Here is a 16,580-nt window from a genome sequence, read left to right on the forward strand (position 1 = left end):
TATATATATATATATATATATATATATATATATATATATATATATATATATATATGGTGTTACAAAAAGCTACGGCCAAACTTTCCTCACACACACAAAAAAAGAAACGCTTACTTTCCATGTTAGAGCTCATTTTATTACTTCTCTTCAAATCACATTAATCATGGAATGGAAACACACAGCAACAGAACGTACCAGCGTGACTTCAAACACTTTGTTACAGGAAATGTTCAAAATGTACTCCGTTAGCGATCATACATGCATCCATCCTCCGTCGCATGGAATCCCTGATGCGCTGATGCAGCCCTGGAGAATGGCGTATTGTATCACAGCTGTCCACAATACGAGCACGAAGTGTCTCTACACTTGGCACCGGGATTGCGTAGACAAGAGCTTTCAAATGCTCCCATAAATGAAAGCCAAGAAGGTTGAGGTCAGGAGAGCGTGGAGGCCATGGAATTGGTGCGCCTCTACCAATCCATCGGTCACCGAATCTGTTGTTGAGAAGCGTGCGAATACTTCGACCGAAATGTGCAGGAGCTCCATCGCGCATGAACCACATGTTGTGTCGTACTTGTAAAGGCACATGTTCTAGCAACAGAGGTAGAGTATCCCGTATGAAACCATCATAACGTGCTCCATTGAGCGTAGGTGAACGAAACTAAAATGAGCTCTAACATGGAAATTAAGCGTTTCCGGACACATGTCCACATAACATATTTTCTTTCTTTGTGTGTCAGGAATGTTTCCTGAAAGTTTGACCGTACCTTTTTGCCACAAATCCAGTACTCGGACAGCGTTGAGATTGACTGCTCACGCAAAAATTTCAGTAGATACAAGTGCTGCGCATTACCAGTCCAGGCCACTGATCAACAGCCCACAGTGTCCACTACATGACTGCAGTCTCCCTGTGGCCCGGACTAATGGACACCCCCACCCCATTGGATGGCCAATGTAATTTTAAAACACAATTAAAAAAGGAAGAGTTTGACACCTCAACGCAACAATTGCCCTATCTATTCCAGTAGGACTCCTATTAGCTGGATCGCTTCACAGATCCACCATAAAGCAATACCACAACTCGAACAATACTAAAAACCAGTCACTGTTGCAGCAACAGGCACGAACTGCAAGTAATCAGGGGCACACAGAACCCAGAATCTGCCAAAAGACCCAATACACGTCGTCCTCTGACACGTCCGACTGATCAGCCAACTGTCGTTCCCTATGAAATCACAGGCATGGGAAAGGTTGCAATTAAATCGCCAGCAAACAGGTTGTTACCAAGAGGTCACTTCGACGGGCAGCGGCGGCGGCAACACACTTTCGATGGAAAACCAATAGCCTTCAGCTTCTTGGGAAACGGAGCCTTTGGTCACTTCCCCCACAAGCGGCCAACCGTCGTGCCGGCCGCTCCGTCTCGGAGCCCCATCTTCCTAACAGCGCTGTCCAAACGAGGCTCACGTTCCGCGAAAATTCGGTACACCGGCCGCGACGCGGCTGCAGCTCCACCTGATGATCAGAGGAGAAGCCGAGAAGAGGAAGTCGCCCGGAAGAGAAATCGATAAGAGCCGACAAGGCTCGCAGTGTTCATGCAGAATCTCGTCATTTACATTCTGAACAATGTACTGAGAGAGGTATTTATGATATTAGTCTGGCAGTAGTGGCTGTCAGGGCTACATTTCTGATCACTACTGAAGCTAATACGAATACCATGACGGTAATAATAGGTAGTAGAAAAAAAAGCACCTCGAAGAAAATTAAATGGTCGGATATATATATAGAGAGAGAGAGCGGGAGGGAGGAAGGGAGAAACAGACGAAAAATCAGTAGAAAAAAATAATGATTAAGTGGATCAGTTGCAGAATAAATACAAAGTAGAAGGTAAAAGTGTAATTAAGGCAAGGAAAAGCGTAAAATGAAACTTCCTGGCAGATTAAAAGTGTATGCCCGACCGAGACTCGAACTCGGGACCTCTGTCTTTCGCAGGCAAGTGCTCTACCAACTGAGCTACCCAAGCAAGACTCACGCCCCCTCCTCACAGCTTTACTTCTGCCAGTACCTCGTCTCCTACCTTCCAAACTTTACAGAAGCTCTCCTGCAAACCTTACAGAACTAGCACTCGTGAAAGAAATTATATTGCGGAGACATGGCTTAGCCACAGCCTTGGGGATGTTTCCAGAATGCACTAGACTCCTGAAAGAATGCACTAGTACTCCTGAAAGAAAGAATATAGCAGAGTGAAAATCTCATTCTGTAAACATCTCCCAGGCTGTGGCTAAGCCATGTCGCCGCAATATCCTTTCTTTCAGGAGTGCTAGTTCTGCAAGGTTCGGAGAAGAGCTTCTGTAAAGTTTGGAAGGTAGGAGACGAGGTACTGGCAGAAGTAAAGCTGTGAGGAGGGCCCGTGAGTCGTGCTTGCGTAGCTCAGTTGGTAAAGCACTTGCCCGCGAAAGGCAAAGGTTACTAGTTCGATTCTTGGGCCGGCACACAGTTTTAATCTGCCAGGAAGTTTCATATCAGCACACACTCCGCTGCAGAGTGAAAATCTGCAGATGGAGGTTGACAGTGTGGGATAATATTAGAAACGAAGACACACTGAAGAGAATGGACCAGGATACCACCTGAATGGATACAATCGAAGAAAACGGTTGAGATGTTATAGACATGTTTGCCGTTTGGGTGTGGACAGATAGCTTAAGAGGATGCTGAAATGGACTCCATGTAACAGACGAAGTAGAGAGCAGCCGAAAACATGGTAAGACAAACAGAACAACTAAGTGAAAGACGAATTTTCAGTCGGAAAAGTCGAAATCTAGCAGACTGCCAGCTGGGACGCGAGAAGCAACTACAACGTTGTATCAAATATCATTAAAGAAAAGTATAGCTGGAGATTACAAACTTCTTCTTCTTTGAGAGAAGCTTCTTCTCCTCCTGGAACGTTGCAGTGTACGAGCTTAAAATGTGCCCTAGGATCCTGTAACAGACGCTGGTTTGTATTTCTGGGTATCCAGTTTATTTTATTGTTTCTGTAATGAGGAGATATTTGCACTGTTTTCTAGTCACAAGGGACTATTCGGTCCGTTAGAGACTCTTAAGAAATATGAGCTATAAAAGGTGTTCATTACGAAGCGTATTCAGTGAAAAATCTAATAGAAATTCCATCAGAGTCCGACACCTTGTTCACTTATTCTGTTGTTCCATGCAGTGGTGCCTGTTTCAATATGTCTCATACATATCGTAGACAATGATGACAACGGTAAAGCGCTTTACCGATTCGACGTAGTTAAGTAAATAATTTCCTTTGAAGATTCCTAATTACTCCTGCTGGACATTGAAATTTGCTACACCATGAAGATGACGTGCTACAGACGTGAAATTTAACGGACAGGAAGAAGATGCTGTGATATGCAAATGATTTGCTTTTCAGAGCATTCACACAACGTTGGCGCCGGTGGCGACACCTACAACGTGCTGATATGAGGAAAGTTTCCAACCGATTTCTCATACACAAACAGCAGTTGACCGGCGTTACCTGGTGATACGTTGTGATGCCTCGTGTAAGGAGGAGAATAGCGTACCATCAAGTTTCCGACTTTGATAAAGGGCGGATTGTAGCCTATCACGATTACGGTTTATCGTATCGCGTCATTCCTGCTCGCGTTGGTCGAGATCCAATGGATGTCAGCAGAATATGGAATCGGTGGGTTCAGAAGGGAAATACGGAACGCCGTGCTGGATCCCAACGGCCTCGTATCACTAGCAGTCGAGATGACAGGCATCTTAGACACATGGCTGTAACGGATCGTGCAGCCACGTCTCGATCCCTGAGTCAACAGATGACGTTTGCAAGACAACAACCATCTGCACGAACAGTTCGAAGACGTTTGTAGCAGCATGGACTATCAGCTCGGACACCATGGCTGCGGTTACCCTTGGCGTTGCATCACACACAGGAGCGCCTGCGATGGTGTACTCAACCACGAACCTGGGTGCACGAATGGCAAAACGTCATTTTTTCGGATGAATCCAGGTTCATTTTACAGCATCATGATGGTCGCATCCGTGATTGGCGACATCACGGTGAACGCACATTTGAAGCGTGTATTCGTTATCGCCATACTGGCGTATCACCCGGCGTGATGGTATGGGGTGCCATTGGTTACACGTCTCGGTCATCTCTTGTTCGCATTGACGGCACTTTGAACAGTGGACGTTACACTTCAGATGTGTTACGAACCGTGGCTCTACCCTTCATTCGATCCCTACAGTTTAGTATGATAATGCACGATCGCATGTTGCAGGTCCTGTACGGGCCTTTCTGGATACAGAAAATGTTCGACTGCTGCCCTGGCCAGTACATTCTCCCGATCCCTCACCAATTGAAAACGTCTGGTCAATGGTGGCCGAGCAACTGGCTCGTCACAATACGCCAGTCACTACTATTGATGAACTGTGGTATCGTGTTGAAGCTGCATGGGCAACTGTACCTGTACACGCCATCCAAGCTCTGTTTGACTCAATGACCAGGTGTATCAAGGCCGTTATTACGGCCAGAGTTGGTTGTTCTGGGTACTGATTACACAGGATCTATGCACCCAATTGCGTGATAATATAATCACATGTCAGTTATAGTATAATATATTTGTCCAATGAATACCCGTTTATCATCTGCAGTTCTTGTTGGTGTAGCAGTTTTAATGGCCAGTAGTGTACTTACCGCGGTGTCAGCCGGGCCGTTGCTGAGAGCCACCTCTGTGTTCTGTTCGCAGCGGGAGAGCAGCTCTGTGGTGACGTAGCAGCCGCTCTCCTCGCGAGACATGCACACCAGCAGGGAGCACATCGAGCTGGACGACTTCAAGCCCGACTACTTCGATGCCACCCCAGGTAAGGCCACTCCAGAATAATCTTTTAACACGCTGCTCGCGCAAAACGCAGGGTAGAGTGTCGCCAGCAGCGCATTAACTTTCACCCGGTCCAGCAACTGCCTTAACCAAACACCACATGTTTCTCAGAATGAAATTCTCGCTCTGAATCGGAGTGTGCGCTGCTACGAATCTTCCTGACAGAATAGAACTGTGTGCCGGATCGAGACTCAAACTCTGGACGTTCCCTTTCGCAGGCAAGGGTAGAGCAGTTGGCCGCGAAAAACAAAAGTCCCGAGTTGGAGTCTGGGTCCGACACTTCATCTGCCAGGAAGTTTCAGTGCATGTGTGCGACGACAGTAGACATCTGGGAACTGCGTTTAACACATGGAAACTGTATAGTTTGCCGATGACTGGTAAAGGTGAATGGGTCGGTAACACAAACTCTATTAATAAATCTAAGCTTAATTAACATAAGGTTGAGTAACACTGGTCACCAACGAATGAATGCTTTAGCGATTTATATATTTATTTGACCTGGCAAGATTCGAGCCATCAGGTCCTCTCTTACATATAAACAATCGTTCTACATATTTTACATTTTTTATTATATATACGGTGGCCATCAGAAACAGTCTGAAAAGCTTGTAAGGGTGTTGTAATGTAGGCTGTGCTGAGAAATAATGGTTAAGAAAAAAATTCGATACGTTGCCCCGTTTCCAAGTTAATTACCATTCAAGCCAGCCGATCAGGGCGTTGAGGGTGCAAATTCAAGTGGCTAGCCGCATACAGTTAGTGTCAGTTATTCTCATAGCGATGAGAGCGCACGAGACAGCTTATCCTTTGGCTCGAGTCCAATGAAAATTTTTTATGTCGCTCACTTATTCTGTTTTAGGAAACCAAACGAAGAACACCATTGCCGACACTACTTCTCGCTAGCCGCTTGAATTGCGTACACAACAGCCTGATTCGCTAACTCCAACTCAGAAACGGCGCAACGCATCGAGTTTTTTCTTAATAATTGTTTCTGAGCACAGCCAATACCGCAACATGCTTACAAGCTTTTACCCCCCTTGCGTCTTTATCCCGCGTCGGCGCAGGGTGAGCGCGATTATGAACGGATTTGGCACGGTTAGTTTAAGGGGTGTCCGCATGTCCATCCTGTCGCCACCTACGTTACGTCTCTTCCCCCCCCCCCCTCCCCCTCAGCATGGAATATCTGTTCCAACCTCCCCTTACTGCCAGCATGTAGCGTTAATCATGCGAAAGCGAGCGAAAATTTTCGAAATGTTTGCAAATGGTGTAATTGAGACTGGACTTGGATATCAGCCAGGTATTCGCCAAGTAAGATGTGAGAAATTCATACATATCGATAACGCGATATCATACTAGACTTATCTGGAACCGCTATGTCTAATGGATTCGTAAAAAAGAAAAAAAAGTTTTCGGAGATTGCTCAGGTATACATTCAGAGTATTTCGGGCAAAAGGACCAACATTCTCCAGTGGCCTGCTACATGGTAATAATATAATTATGATTTATTCGGTTTCTTACCGCAATCATCCTTGTTTCTGTAAAAATATCTTCACAACAGCGAAGAAGCATATAATATGCAAATAGCCAAAGCGTACAACACACAATACAGAGCAACGCAACGATCCTCAAGTACATTTTTATCAAAGTCTGTTCATTCTCTTCCGTCAGCGTACAATACAACGCGTTCCCTTAGTTCAACCTCAGTCGGTGGAGGTCAAGTTGATCCTCAGTTACACTATGTCGGCGATTGCTACGCAAACACTGTCTCCACGTACGCGTACACGATCATTACTCTACCACGCAAACATTTTGGGTTACACTCGCCTGCTATGAGAAGTTCCCGGGAGCGGTGGGGGGGGGGGGGGGGAGGGGGAGGGGGAGGGATATCCACTGGGGACCGAGCTGCACAATAACCCGGGGTTCGGTGTGGGGCGGAGGTGGGGTTGCTGTGACCTGTTGTGGGGTTGTGAACTACTGATGGCTACAGCGGGACGAAGCCTCTCCGTCTTTTCTAGGACCCCGGTTTAGTACATACATATATACATACATATGTTGATGGTGGGGAGGTCATTGATGTAGCAAGACGTTGGCTCCTACGTCGACCTGCAGAATGGTAAAATGTAGGTATACAGGCCTTTCCAATAAGGTCGTGTAAAGTCGTCTCACGGAACAGACATTATGTTGAAAAACAGGTTTTTCAGCTAAAAGAGTGGTGAACAATAGAGTGTGTTGGAATCCCTAATAAAACCAAACTGCTTTCAGAAAAAAAATGTGTTGCATTTTTTATTGAAAGCTCCTAGTATGTCATGTGTTGTCCAAAAGTTAATAATGTATGCAATGTTAGATTCGGCTATAAGGGTGCTACTTAAAATTACAGACAAAGGCTGAAACAGTTAACGACAGACATTGCACTTACAGTGAGTGACGTTAATGTCTAGTGAAGTGTTCATCGTGTGAAGCCAACGAGATGGCTCTTCTCTCCAAAGGGGAAAAGGTCTTGCACATATCTGCAGTGGTAGGGTACGACCTTCTAATATTGGTCTAAGCATTGTCGTAACTCTTTCCTCACTTAAAAGATGGCTTTCTTCTACCCGAAGTAAAAAGGTTGTCGAGCAGAGATAAAGCATCCATCTTTTATTTTATGTGGTCGCATTTTTCAACTTCTTTCTTTTTCACTTGAACTGGTACATCTGGTGCGTGTAATATGTTGGGTATCAAAGTTACAGAACATTTTTCCCGCAGTCTCACATCTCCTGCATGTATCATAGTTCCCTTAACTGGGTACGCCATAAACATGTAACAATATTTGCACCCTAAGTTCAAATGTGGCAATAAGTCACTGCAAAGGGTTAAAAAAATTGTTCAAATGGCTATGAGCACTATGGAACTGAAATGGAAATTGAAGTATCCGAATGCTATCTTTTTCAAGTCGGCTCACTATCCTTGACCCTGGTCGAACTGGAATTACAAATTCTGACACCCAGCAGCTATGATTGCCTGAGGACGGCTCAGTATCTGTCTTGCTATCTTGGATCACATCTCTGATGCAGCAGTCGCCATGTATAGTAATTTGCTGCGGACTAATCCTTAAGCTACAGTGGGAGAATGTGTCATGTGTACCACTTGCATGCTCTGTAGCACACCTACACGGCTGCATTCATAAGTTGATCTTCACTACGTGTTTATGGTTCAAATGGCTCTGAGCACTATGGGACTCAACTGCTGTGGCCATCAGTCCCCTAGAACTTAGAACTACTTAAACCTAACTAACATAAGGACATCACACACATCCATGCCCGAGGCAGGATTCGAACCTGGGACCGTAGCAGTCGCACGGTTCCGGACTACGCGCCTAGAACCGCGAGACCACCGCGGCCGGCACTACGTGTATAGCAACATAGCATCGACAATAGATGAAAATTATAAGGATGCATTTTCAAACAGATAGAACTAGTGAATCACTTACACATGCGGAAATACAGTTCTTTTCTGACAATTCCGAGTCGGAGGAAAGGCAAGTTAAAGTTTGTTCCCTCGCCATTAATTACGCATCAACTTTCTGTGAAATTGATTCCCGTTGCAGTATGTGGGTCTCGAACTGATGAGCGGGCTTCAGTGTTGTCTTTTGATGAAAACTTTTAATGGAATTCGTTCGCACTACTCAACTCTCCCAGGGCAAAATGAACTTTGACATATTGTTTCTGCGCATTTAATTCAGTCGTGGATTGGGAACCCTCCGTCACAGTAGAGAGGATATTTTGGTTACGAAAGTAGGTCCCTGAGGTAAACGTTATTCAGGTTTTGTTGTCTATGCTGTCCCTGTCCACTCCGTGAACATGTAGACGTCACATCATACATGTAGGTTAACAGAATATAATTAATGTGGTTTCACAAATTTATGTGGAACAAAAAGAAATTAAAAATTTGTAAGTACAGTTCGTACGGAAAGGTTAGTTTACTTGCGAATCCCTATGAAAGATTTCATTATTGATTTTTTCATTTACTAGCTGCTCCCTGTCACGCGCTGCTATGGCTCAGTCTAGTTAAATGGAAAAGAAAGAAAAGAGAAAGTACACGTTTCTAATATGTATGGGAACTGGATATACCTACTGATCTCGTTCCATCTCACTTTCTCCATCTCTCTTCATCTCCTTCTGCCCCCCCCCCCCCCCCGGTCCCTCCCCATCTCTGCCCATCACTTCCTCCCCCTTTCTCTGTCCACTGTCTGTCCCCCCCCCCCCCCCTCGTCTCACTGCCCTTCACCTCATCCCCCTTTTCCATTTCCATCTTCTCCTTCCCATCCTCATCTATTCCTGCCCCCTCTCTCTGCTCATCTTCTCCTTTCCGCGTTTTATACCTATTTCCTCCCGCATCTCTGTTCGTCTCCTCTTCCCACCTCTCTCTGACCTTGAATCTTGGTATTGTAAGGTTTACAACTGAAAGGACGATCAGCCAGAAGTATGGTTTATCAAGGTTTATTTGGATCAAACCATACTTATGGCTGGTTGCTGTTTCAATTATAAACCTTATAGTATTACAGCTACACTTCATAACGTTAAGCTTACCTAGCCAGGTAATGGTCTGATACAGACAAGCCTTGCTAAACCATACCTGTACCTGGTTACTACTTCTATTATCAAGCTTATAATATTACAGCCACGGTTCTCAACATGTCAGTTTTCGAGAAAAAAATAAAACTTGTTTTCTGTTACTGGAAATTCATATTCTGTAGTAGTATTCTAACCATAAGCCGAAAGTTGTAAATAGTACTTTAATGTTTGTTAACATCGTTTCACGACTATTATTACCATCCCAACGTCTATCTCAGTAACGTGTAACAGTGTAAAGTAAATGTAAAGAACCGTTTTTGAGATTTTTTGTAACAATGTTGCCCTTTATATATTACATACATATTTATATGTTATATACATTAAAAATACGTAGCCCGTATCCGTCTGAATCTTCATTAGAGTACTCTTTAAGACTCTAAAATAAGTTAGTGAAGAATTTTTCGAAATTTTTGGTAGTAAATGGCTCCGAGCACTATGGGACTTAACATCTGTGGTCATCAGTCCCCTAGAACGTAGAACTACTTAAACCTAACAAACGTAAGGACATCACACAACACCCAGTCATCACGAGGCAGCCCGCATCTCGTAGCCGTGCGGTAGCCTTCTCGCTTCCCACGCCCGGGTTCCCGGGTTCGATTCCCGGCGGGGTCAGGGATTTTCTCTGCCTCGTGATGTCTGGGTGTTGTGTGATGTCCTTAGGTTAGTTAGGTTTAAGTAGTTCTAAGTTCTAGGGGACTGATGACCATAGATGTTAAGTCCCATAGTGCTCAGAGCCATTTGAACCATATGAGCCATCACGAGGCAGAGAAAATCCCTGACGCCGCCGGGAATCGAACACGGAAACCCGGGCGTGGGAAGTGAGAACGCTACCGCTTTGGTAGCAAGGTTTTTCCTTTATACATCACATAATTATTTATATATTACATATAAGTAAAGAAATAAGTTTATAAAAACACGCGCCTATTCGAATGCAGTGTCGAGTCAGAATCTCGAAGCAATCAGTAAAGAATATTTAGAGATTTCAGATTTTGAACAAACGAACATTTACATTTTAATACAGATTTCCCCTATAATTAGTAGACTACTTACTTTATAAACTATATGTGGCGCTCCAGTAGTTATATGAAAACATGCATATTTTGCACTATATTTATAACTATGTGCAAGAGTTACATCTAGTGTACAACAATATAAAACATAAAGTAATTGCTGTAGCCCAGAAAAGGGGAAAAACCCACAATTTACAGTCGTTCATGAGCACGGCAGAAACAAGTTAGAGGGAGGTAGTTTTAAAGTATGAGGATTAGGAGAAGCAATGGACTTGAGGGATGGGTGGAACAGAAAGAGTAAAGAGGGACGTGATAAAACACAATATTGCGAAGATGGAGGGAAAGGAAAGTGATATGACAGAGAATTGGAAGATGGAGCAGTAAAAATGGGAGAAGATGGGAACATTTACTGTACTGTTCGACAGAGGAAAAATGGCCACCCGCTTTAATTTTTGTGGAACCGTTTTGAAGGTGACAGGTGCAGATGATACAGTGTCTTCTTAAAAACAAAAGAGCTTGTAAGTGTGCTCAGGGTGCAGGGTGGCCAGTTCCAGAAGCGAAGGTAACGGCAGCGAGGGCTAGGGGTAGAACACTAGATGAGTGAGACAAGAAGACAGCTCCTTAATCTCGGTTGGAAGGTACTGTGGTGACTAGGCACTGAGGAGCCGATGAAGTAAACGTAGCGTGCGGTAGTCACGTAATTTGTCTGGACGCAACCAACTTAATTTGCCGTATGGTACACTGACATGGTCGTACAGACAGAGGTCGCGAATGTAACGTACTCAGTGATTCATGGCTGGGTCTAACCGCCATGTGTTCTTGTCCCTAGTGTCGTAACGCATAGTAATAGGGAAAATTCGGTAGAACACTTGATTGTACATGTTTACGTTTCACATCCTGTGGAAATGTTTTCGGAAACTTTTTAAGAGTTTTGAGGCAAGCGGGAGTCTTTCTGGATGTGGAGACAGTATTTTCTGCTCAGTTTAGATGCTCATCCAAAGCTACACTCATATTCTTTCTATATTTTGTTAAGATATTGGAATACCGTCGAATAGGAGGCAATAGTTCCCGGAAAACAGAACGTATTAATTTCTAATGGGATACTAAAATTACTTAGAACTACATGCGTTTTTAATCTCAGGTTTCGCGACCATCTTACCACTCAACCCATATCATTTGTGAGGCGATCATGCCCCTTTACACGTTCTTTTACAGTCCTTCCGTTTCTCCTGTATACACTTCCACATTTCGAAATTTGAGCTGGATTTCTTTAAAAAAATATTATAAATTACGCTAATAAGAAGGGCGAGGAACCGCCTTCTCACTCTGTTGGGTTCCCTTTCAATTCTACAGCCACTGACGATACCAGCAGAATTCTGCGGAAAACTGTGTACACATCACGTCTTTCAGTAAGAAGAAAATTGGACACTTTCTACGACACGAAATGGGTGCACCCGATTACTTACACACTGCATCAGTGTATGACGTTATGTGTGGGTGTGACATAGTGTGTAAAGGAAAAACAGGAAGGACTGCAACAGAACGTATTAAAGAGCACGAACGACTCGCAGTTAAAACAAAGTACGAAATCTACGGTAGTGGAACAGCAACAGAATTGCATTCAAGACATTGATTTCAACAACGTATGTGTGCTGTCCCAGGAAGTCAGCATTTCTAGAAGAAAAGTCCGTTAAGCGACTGAGATTTCCAAGAATGAATGCAACTTAAATAGAGAAGACGGCTATAAGTTTCCAGCTTCGTACTTTCTGGCGTAAAGGAAGCACATACGCTGTCACAGTGTGCGAGGAATACGAGCAATGACTAGAAAGAATTCTCTGCGGCATTCTCCCTCTCTTGCTCTGCCCGTTTCGCTTATTATTCGATGACGATAGCCCACCAGTAAATGCCGTAATGATTTCACCCAGAAAAAAAACCTTCTTCAGCATAAGCGCGGGAAAATGTCCTTTTATGAGTGAACGCGGAAGTGGTATTTGACAGTGTTCAGCTATCACTGAAGAGCTCGAAGAAGATCTCAAAAAAAAAAGAGGTCGAAACATTGATCGTGTGGAAGGTATTGAAGAGGAATATGGCGCTGCCTAGCAGCTTCCGTTTTACCTACAGTGATAACGGCCACAAAAGAATGCAGACTTGGATAGGAATTTGACATAAAATGACAATTTGGAGAGCGTCATATCATGTAATAATTTTTTATTTAATTGTCTTGATTGCAACATTTTTTGAACAGAATTACTGGCTTCGGTTATACAACAGCTGTCTTCAGAATGTCTCATTCAGGTACATAATTTCAAGTCATAACTATATAGAAAGAACGTGATTCAAAACTCAGTTGTTATTTATAAACGTAGGCTTCCGCGCCCATTCTCACATTCAATAAAACTTTTCTGGGTTTGTGACTGTATTGTCAATATACGAAACTACAGACGTTTCGGTCCCTGTTGCAAGTGACCTTCTTCAGGGTGGAGTGAAGAAGGTCACTTGCAACAGGGACGCCAACGTCTGTAGTTTTATATACTGAAAATGCGGTCGCAAACGCAGAAAATTTTTATAGAATCTGTTGTTATTGTTTACGACACTCGACCATTTCAAATACGTGTACTTAAGGACATGGATAACACAGTAAGTAATTGAGCGGTTTGTACAGGCATTTTTTGCGTGAGAGTGGAATATTTGAGTAAAGTTTGTGTGAAAAAGAGCAGAATCAAATTTATGGTCAACCAGTAAATGTCCGAAACATGCTCGAGTTTTGAAATAATATAGTAAAACCACTACCGCATATTGCACTAGTTCTGGAACAGTTAATTTTGTTCTTCTCCAAAAATCTGGAACATCTGACACGATAGTCTCACGTTTGCGCAGAATGAGAAAGCATCTTGTTTTCCGTTCTACTGGCGCTTCGAGGGCACGCATGTTGTAATTAGGCATGAAACATTGGACGCAGATCTTCGGTCACCACGTTCAGGCAATTGCAGTTCGACGTTCGGTATAAGTAGAGCACTGAGTGGCTTATAAGACCGCAGATGGTACGGTATAAGGGAAAAGTTGACATAAATGGCTTACAGGTAGATCAGAAAAGAACGTACGAAAATACGGTAGCAGTGCGTTAATGCGCTTTGCTCTACCTGGGTACAAGGGAGAATGTAAAAGAAATGGAACACCTCGAAGAAGAATGCATCCAGCATCTGTGAAAGACGGTTGAGTGGGGCACGAGAAAGTGAGTGTAGAATGCTTTTGTCCTCAGTGCAAGCTCTACGTACAAGCGGAATTCTGAAGAGGGTCAATATATAACAGGCGAGCAGAAATTCGTACATGGAAATCCACCCTCAGAGGCGATTGCAAGAGCCCTTGTCGAATAAAAGCGCCCGTTACCTTGATGGAGAAACAAAACTGACGACCTGTTCCCCTTTGATCGCTCTCCGCTTTCTAGCATACCTTTGAGGGTACAAAAGAGAAGCGACGTCGCAGTTGGACGTAGTGTTAATACTGCGGGTTTGATGTGCACAGTAGCAACAGTGAAGGGAAGAATTCGGCTATTGCCGTTAGCTCTTTAAAAGACTCCGAAGAACTTTCATTCAGAATTAACACAGTGCTACAAAGTTATCAAGAGCTATTGATAGGTGAAAATGATTCTAATGGTTCTAAATACGAGGAAGCTATATCATGTCGACAAATGGCGCATAATTTTATTATTCTGCTTCTTCTTATGTTGGGCGTTAGATCTTGTTCGGCTTGTTGCAGCTACAAGTTGCCATTCCATCCTTTTGCTGGTCTTTCAATACTTATTTTACCGTAAGGAATATATTGCCAAGAATGTGGTGGAAATCTTAACCCATCCATTCCCAACAGATGAGATATCTTTAAAAAATATATTTTAACCTTCAGCTGTTTTATTTGACCTATGTAATATCTACCCATTTCGGTCATAGACCTTAACAAAGGGATGTTTGTCAACACAGAAACAGAAAAAAAATTAAAAAATACAATTTTTTCCGAAAATGACACATCTCAATAAAAATATGGTTCCAAAATTATATGCCTATACTTACAAGGTAAACCGAATGAGTTAAAAACATATCACATTTTCCTTTCAAGCTGATACATCAGGGTTGCCACATGTTAAATCACCCAGACAATCCATTTCATTAGCCTGAAATCTTGTTATATATTTTCTGTTCATTACCTAAGAAGCGCTCCCTTACAACAATGTTGGTACGATAGTAAATTTATAAAATTTAATATAAGTATCTGTTCTTATTTATTTCGACGAGATCTTTTTAGGTAACTGTGGTCAGTCTTGTATCTCTGATCTAGGTCTGTCCTGCACATTAGCATGGTCCCTAAAAATTTTAATCTATCTACTTGCTCTACGATCTTGCCTTCTATTAATGTATTTATTATTACAGTGTGTTTCCTACGGAAAGCCATGGCTATTGTGTTTTGTATTAATAATGACATTTTTTATATATGGTATTCTTTGTGTAATTTATCGGTAGCTCTCTGCAATAAATCTTCACTAATCGAGGTTAAAAATTGATCATCTGCAATTGGCATCGTCATTATATAATCTTGTTGGTTAAAATCCTATGTGTAATTATGTACCTTCATTTCCCATTTCCTTACCATTTCGTCAACGTATATATTAAAGAACGGTGGTGAAAGTCTGCAACCTTGTCAAACTCCTAAGTTAACATCCTCTGTTCCTCACTCATTATGGCAAATTATATGGAGTCTTTTATTATTGTAGACGTGAATTACCTATGTAATATGCCTGTGTAACATGTATTTGTATGAATCTTCTCTTAATATCTGTAATTATAACTGTCTGTTTACTTTTTCGAAGGCTTTTGTATAAAATGTGAACAGGAAAAAAAAATAGTGTATAACGGTGGAAACAGTTTCTTGTGTTTGTTTCCCCGGCACCCTGCGCCTCTCCCCCAGCATGACTATCTCTTTTTTCACTCCCGTCTTCCGTTTCTCTCCAGGTGTGGTAGGTTCGGTATTCGTTTGGTGAAGGCGGGGAGGGGGAGGGAGGGACGACAATGATCATCTGAAGCGAAACAGTGCGATGTTATTTCTGAGCATAATCGATTGTATATGTTTATCACCATTGTGAAATAATATTATTTGGCAATTGTTCATTATACGTTTTTAGTAGCCCATAAGAAACCTATAAGAAAGAATCCATAATAATCTTATAAGAAGTCTACAACCCATTTCATTCCTCCTTCCGCCACCAGAACATGCTGCTTTAGCTTGTACATCTTTTCGTTTTTAGGACTTCGTACCAAAATCGGTATAAACTGGACCCTTATGGGAGCACTTTGTCGTCCGTCTGTCTGTCTTTGTCTCTGTCCGACAGTTCAAAACCCATTTTCTCAAAAAGGGTTCACGTATCAAGTAGAAATTTATGTCACATAAAAAGGTCTATGGTCGCTTGTCGATGTAATAAACGTTAACTGCTAAGTCAGTTCAATAAAGAGATACAGCCGTTTAAGTCACTTAGTTTGATACTCGCAAACTCACTCATTAAAACCTATAGGGTACTTCCCCTCTTCTGATCAGTACACTGCAAGGCCACTCTGAAGTTCTGGATAATGGTCATGTTTGGGGAGGTTGGTGGCCAGGAAAAGTGTTTAATCTCAGAAGAGGGTTACTGGTGCCACTCTGTAGAAATTCTATACGACTGGAGTGTCGCATTATCCTGTTGGAATTGCTCGAGTCCGTCGGAATGTACAATGGACATGAATGGATGCAGGTGATCAGACAGCATGCTTACGTACGTGTCACGTATTAGAGTCGTATCTAGACGTATCAGAGGTCCCATACACTCCAACTGGTTACCCCTCACGCCATTACAGAACCTCCACCAGCTCGAACAGTCTCCTGCTGAAAAGCAGGGTCCACGGATTCATGAGGTTGTCTCCATACCCGTACACATCCATCCACCCGATATAATTTGGAGCGACTCTCATCCGACCAGGTAACTTGTTACCAGTAGTCAACAGTTCATTGTCGATGTTGACGGGCCCTAGCGAGGCGTA

Source organism: Schistocerca gregaria, chromosome 3 (assembly GCF_023897955.1).
Source record: "Schistocerca gregaria isolate iqSchGreg1 chromosome 3, iqSchGreg1.2, whole genome shotgun sequence".
Taxonomy (NCBI): domain Eukaryota; kingdom Metazoa; phylum Arthropoda; class Insecta; order Orthoptera; family Acrididae; genus Schistocerca; species Schistocerca gregaria.